Source organism: Chiloscyllium plagiosum, unplaced genomic scaffold (genome assembly GCF_037043375.1).
Source record: "Chiloscyllium plagiosum isolate Xiang-an unplaced genomic scaffold, Cpla_swu_hap1 HiC_scaffold_2, whole genome shotgun sequence".
NCBI lineage: Eukaryota > Metazoa > Chordata > Chondrichthyes > Orectolobiformes > Hemiscylliidae > Chiloscyllium > Chiloscyllium plagiosum.
Genome location: NW_028270140.1, coordinates 159874950 through 159880949, shown reverse-complemented (window position 1 = coordinate 159880949; position 6000 = coordinate 159874950). Strand labels below are relative to the sequence as shown.

Below are 6000 nucleotides of genomic sequence, written 5' to 3'. Positions count from 1 at the left end.
TCACACTGTAACTAGCACACTAACTAGTGACTGATCATGGTAACTCGTGCTAACTAATAACTGTAACTACTGAGAGATCATAGTAATTCCCAGTGGATCCAGTGATCTAACTACAACACTAACCAGAAGGAAGGATCACTGAGGATCAGCTTCTTCAGAAACTGCTCTGGGGGAGACTGAGAGTGTGGGGGGTGGGGAGGTTCACTCGAGGGGTGAGGGTCTGGGATGTACTGTCTGAGAGTGTGGGGGGTGGGGAGGTTCACTCGAGGGGTTAGGGTCTGGGGTGTACTGTCTGAGAGTGTGGGGGGGAGGTAGGTTCACTCGAGGGGTTAGGGTCTGGGTGTACTGTCTGAGGGTGTGGGGGAGGGGGTGGTTCACTCGAGGGGTTAGGGTCTGGGATGTACTGTCTGAGGGTGTGGGGGAGGGGGTGGTTCACTCGAGGGGTTAGGGTCTGGGATGTACTGTCTGAGAGTGTGGGGGGAGGCAGGTTCACTCGAGGGGTTAGGGTCTGGGATGTACTGTCTGAGAGTGTGGGGGGAGGCAGGTTCACTCGAGGGGTTAGGGTCTGGGATGTACTGTCTGAGAGTGTGGGGGAGGGGGTGGTTCACTCGAGGGGTTAGGGTCTGGGATGTACTGTCTGAGAGTGTGGGGGGAGGCAGGTTCACTCGAGGGGTTAGGGTCTGGGATGTACTGTCTGAGAGTGTGGGGGAGGGGGTGGTTCACTCGAGGGGTTAGGGTCTGGGATGTACTGTCTGAGAGTGAGGGGGGAGGCGGGTTCACTCGAGGGGTTAGGGTCTGGGGTGTACTGTCTGAGAGTGTGGGGGGAGGCAGGTTCACTCGAGGGGTTAGGGTCTGAGATGTACTGTCTGAGAGTGTGGGGGTGGGGGGAGGGGGAGGGTCACCTGAGGGGTTAGGGTCTGGGATGTACTGTCTGAGAGTGTGGGGGAGGGGGTGGTTCACTCGAGGGGTTAGGGTCTGGGATGTACTGTCTGAGAGTGAGGGGGGAGGCAGGTTCACTCGAGGGGTTAGGGTCTGAGATGTACTGTCTGAGAGTGTGGGGGAGGCAGGTTCACTCGAGGGGTTAGGGTCTGGGATGTACTGTCTGAGAGTGTGGGGGGAGGGGGGAGGTTCACTCGAGGTGTTAGGGTCTGGGATGTACTGTCTATGAGTGTGGGGGGGGGAGGTTCACTCGAGGGGTTAGGGTCTGGGATGTACTGTCTGAGAGTGTGGGGGGAGGGGGAGGTTCACTCGAGGTGTTAGGGTCTGGGATGTACTGTCTATGAGTGTGGGGGGGGGGAGGTTCACTCGAGGGGTTAGGGTCTGGGATGTACTGTCTGAGAGTGTGGGGGGAGGGGGAGGTTCACTCGAGGGGTTAGGGTCTGGGATGTACTGTCTATGAGTGTGGGGGGGGGGAGGTTCACTCGAGGGGTTAGGGTCTGGGATGTACTGTCTGAGAGTGTGGGGGGAGGGGGAGGTTCACCCGAGGGGTTAGGGTCTGGGATGTACTGTCTGAGAGTGTGGGGGGAGGGGGTGGTTCACTCGAGGGGTTAGGGTCTGGGATGTACTGTCTGAGAGTGTGGGGGGAGGGGGAGGTTCACTCGAGGGGTTAGGGTCTGGGATGTACTGTCTGAGAGTGTGGGGGAGGGGGAGGTTCACTCGAGGGGTTAGGGTCTGGGATGTACTGTCTGAGAGTGTGGGGGGAGGCAGGTTCACTCGAGGGGTTAGGGTCTGGGATGTACTGTCTGAGAGTGTGGGGGAGGCAGGTTCACTCGAGGGGTTAGGGTCTGGGATGTACTATCTGAGAGTGTGGGGGAGGGGGAGGTTCACTCGAGGGGTTAGGGTCTGGGATGTACTGTCTGAGAGTGTGGGGGAGGGGGAGGTTCACTCGAGGGGTTAGGGTCTGGGGTGTACTGTCTGAGAGTGTGGGGGGGAGGGGGAGGTTCACTCGAGGGGTTAGGGTCTGGGGTGTACTGTCTGAGAGTGTGGGGGTGGGGGAGGGTCAAAAGAGACTGCCTGAACGCCATCAGACCATAACGTGAAAATGAACAAAGTTACAAATCACACAGCACCAGGTTACAGTCCAACAGGTTTAATTGGAAGCACTGGCTTTCAGAGATTCCAAGTAAACCTGTTGGACAAGGGCAGTGTTTGTCACTGGCCACCCGGGTGTTTTCCTATCTTCTTGGTGGTGGAAATTGAATAAAGATTCGTGCACTTTGTCTTTCACTGTGTCTCACACCTGCACACACACACCATGGGTTCTGGGGATAAAATAAGCACTACCGCACTTAGGTGGTAGTGTGGGGGTTAAAAAGAAAAAAGGGGAGTGTGGAGAAAAAGAGAAAAAAAAAATAACCATCCAGAAGCACTACCGCACTTAGGTGGTAGTGTGGGGGAAAAAAAAAGAAAAAAAAAATCACCCGGCTGGTGCTGAAAAAGAAAAAAAAAGAAAAAAAATAAACAGGAGATTTCTGCTCCTGGGAGAAAAAAAAGAAAGAAAAAAGAAAAAATAAGACAAAAAAAAATAACCATCCAGAAGCACTACCGCACTTAGGTGGTAGTGTGGGGGTTTAAAAAAAAAGGAAAAAAAAAATAATGGCTTGAAAAAAAAAGAAAAAAAATAAATAAACCTGTTGGACAGTAACCTGGTGCTGTGTGATTTGTAACTTTGTCCACCCCAGTCCAACACCGGCATCTCCGAATCGTGAAAAGGAACAAATTTGTAGAGTGTGACTCAGAGAGTTCCTGCTGGTGAACCTGGGATTGCAGACTGTGTGGGGCTGAGTGGCTTGTTTCTGACCCTGTGGGGGGAACCTGACTCCTGCTCCTTGCCAGTAGGATCTGGTGTAACATGACATTGGGATCACTGATCACTGTTTGGGATTTGGATTCTGAGCTGTGCTCCTGGAGCAGTCTCCCATTTCCTGGTGTTAAGTTTTGGTTTCGCGTGTAACCCGGTTCTGTTTACAATTCCTCGGAGGAAGTCGCTGAGCACAGCAGTTCCCTGCCCCTGGGGCTGAGCTGCGTCCTGTTTCTGAGTAAGTACCGAGCCCTTGCAGAGCCTTGTTTCTCTCTCTCCTCGCCTCCTGCTTGTGTGGTCGTTTTCCCCGTTTGCAACAATCCCTCACTCATTTTCCTGCGACCCCCAGTTCCCCAAACTCAGATAAACGAGTCGTGATTTTTTTTTTTAAATGGAGAAAGTTGGACAAAGTTCCGCTCAGATCCCAGGGGAGTGTGTGTTTTTGTGCAAAAAGGGAATACTGGAATATGAGGAAAACAGGAGTGGATTTTCCAGCCACTGCTGTAGTTCAGACCCCCGCCAGTCGCACACTCATATAGACACACCGAGCTGAGGATTCCGCCCAAGGTCGGTGTTAGCATTGTGCGAGGGTGGGGTGGGGTGGGGTCGGAGAGGTGTGTTGGTTAATAAATAATGGGAGGGTTAAATAATGATCAAATAGCCAGCGACAGAGCCTCTCAGCCCGAACAGGATAGAAATAGCAGCAGCTCCTGAAGACAGTCCTTAAAGTGAATTGTTTAAACTGGGGAAACCAGATTCTTAGAGAGGAATTTAGCTATTTCTAGAACGAAACAGAAAATGCTGGAGGAACTCAGCACCTTTGGCAGCATCTGCGGAGAGAGAAAAGCAGAGTTTAAAGTTCGGTCTGACTTCTTTGGAACTTCCAGAGAAACCTGTTGGACTATAACCTAGTGTTGTGTGATTTTTAACCCTCTCCGGAACGATAGTCACACCACAGTGGCAATATGGACTGTTTCTGTCTCCCGCAGAAACTGCCAGACCTCCCAGGAATCCCTGTGTTTGTTTCTGATTCCCCAGCATTTGCAGTTTTATTTTAGAGACATTTCTAGATCCTGGTTGAGAGCTGCTGCCTGCAGATCCTGAACACGTTCCTGGGTCATCACCTCAGCCAGTGACAGGCCATCAGAAACGGGCAGGAAACACTGGACTGTTTGAGTGACTAGTTGGCATCAGACAGAGATGGCAGAGACAATACCTGAAGGGACTGCTGGTGAAACCAAGGCACCACTGGGACCTGCTGGAACAGGATAGAGTAACATCACCATTCCAGGAAATTCCCCCATTGAAGGAGGGATTGAGTGACTCAGCCTGAAGTGCCAGCCCAGTGCCAGGCGAAGAGAACATTTTGGAGACAGTGCAGATGTTGGGCAGGAGGAAGGGAGTGGGCCATAAGTTGTAGTGACCAGTAACAGAAAGAGGCAGATGTTGAGTTTCTGCAGGAATTGAATGATCAGAGCTGACCAGGAGTAATCCCTGCATTATCCTCGGGGTCACACTGTCAGATTTAGGAGCTGAAAATGTGTTGCTGGAAAAGCGCAGCAGGTCAGGCAGCATCCAAGGAGCAGGAGAATCGACGTTTCGGGCATAAGCCCTTCTTCAGGAATGAGGAAAGTGTGTCCAGCAGGCTAAGATAAAGGTAGGGAGGAGGAACTTGGGGGAGGGGCGTTGGAATTGCGATAGGTGGAGGGAGGTAAAGGTGAGGGTGATAGGCCGGAGTGGGGTGGGGGCGAAGAGGTCAGGAAGAAGATTGAAGGTTAGGAAGGTGGTGCTGAGTTCGAGGGATTTGACTGAGACAAGGTGGGGGGAGGGGAAATGAGGAAATTGGAGAAATCTGAGTTCATCCCTTGTGGTTGGAGGGTTCCGAGGCGGAAGATGAGGCGCTCTTCCTCCAACCGTCGTGTTGCCATGGTCTGGCGATGGAGGAGTCCAAGGACCTGCATGTCCTTGGTGGAGTGGGAGGGGGAGTTAAAGTGTTGGGCTACGGGATGGTTGGGTTGGTTGGTCCGGGTGTCCCAGAGGTGTTCTGATTTAGGAGTAGGCTATTCAGCCCATCCAGTCTGCTCAGCCATTCAGTGGGATCATAGCTGATCTAATCATTCCTGACTCCAGCTTCCTGCCTTTTCCTCCCGAATGCAATATCTGTCCCTGTCAGCTTTGAAAATACTCAATGATCCTACTTCAACAGCCGCATGTGGGTAAAGAATTTCCCACAGAGCCACTCTGCTATGGGAGAAGAAATTTCCCCACATCCCTGTCTTAGACAGACAGCCCCTACTCCTGAGGTGACACCCTCTGCTCCTACACTCTTCCCCCAGGGGAAATAGCATTTCCACATCTCCCCTGTCAAACCCCCTCAGAATCTTGAATGTTTTCGTAATGTCGCCTTCATTCTTCTAACCTCCAATAGCCCAACCTACTCAATCTCAACTCAGTACAGTCCCCTAAACGTGGGATGAGCCAAGTGAATCTTCTCTGGACTGCCTCTAACGCCGGTACATCTTAGATAAGGAGACCAGGACAGTATACCAGCTGGGATCTGACTAGTGTAGACAAGCAGGAGGCTGGAAGAGCACAGCAAGGCAGGAAGTATCAGGAGGGAGGGAGAGGAACACAGCGAGGCAGGCAGCATCAGGAGGGAGGGAGAGGAACACAGCGAGGCAGGCAGCATCAGGAGGGAGGGAGAGGAACACAGCGAGGCAGGCAGCATCAGGAGGGAGGGAGAGGAACACAGCGAGGCAGGCAGCATCAGGAGGGAGAGGGACAGAGCGAGGCAGGCAGCATCAGGAGGGAGAGGGACACAGCGAGGCAGGCAGCATCAGGAGGGAGAGGGACACAGCAAGGCAGGCAGCATCAGGAGTTGGAGAAGTTGATGTTTCGGGTGTAACCCCCCTTCAGGACTGGAGAGTGGTTAATACCTGAAACGTTGACTTCTCCACCTCCTGATGCTGCCTGCCTTGATGTGTCCCTCTCCCTCCTGATGCTGCCTGCCTTGCTGTGTCCCTCTCCCTCCTGATACTGCCTGCCTTGCTGTGTCCCTCTCCCTCCTGATACTGCCTGCCTTGCTGTGTCCCTCTCCCTCCTGATGCTGCCTGCCTTGCTGTGTCCCTCTCCCTCCTGATGCTGCCTGCCTTGCTGTGTCCCTCTCCCTCCTGATGCTGCCTGCCTTGCTGTGTCACTCT

At 53.0% G+C, this 6000-nt stretch overlaps 1 protein-coding gene across 1 annotated transcript in view; it reads left to right on the top strand.

Moving 5' to 3' along the window:
• Positions 1 to 2678: 2678 nt before the first annotated feature.
• The window catches only part of LOC122548109 (UDP-glycosyltransferase 3A1-like), a 43429-nt gene continuing 40107 nt past the window's right edge, over positions 2679 to 6000 (top strand). The window contains exon 1 of the mRNA XM_087975259.1: positions 2679 to 3038. The gene's annotated coding sequence lies outside the window, so the exon portion shown is untranslated. The remainder of the gene's footprint in view (positions 3039 to 6000) is intronic.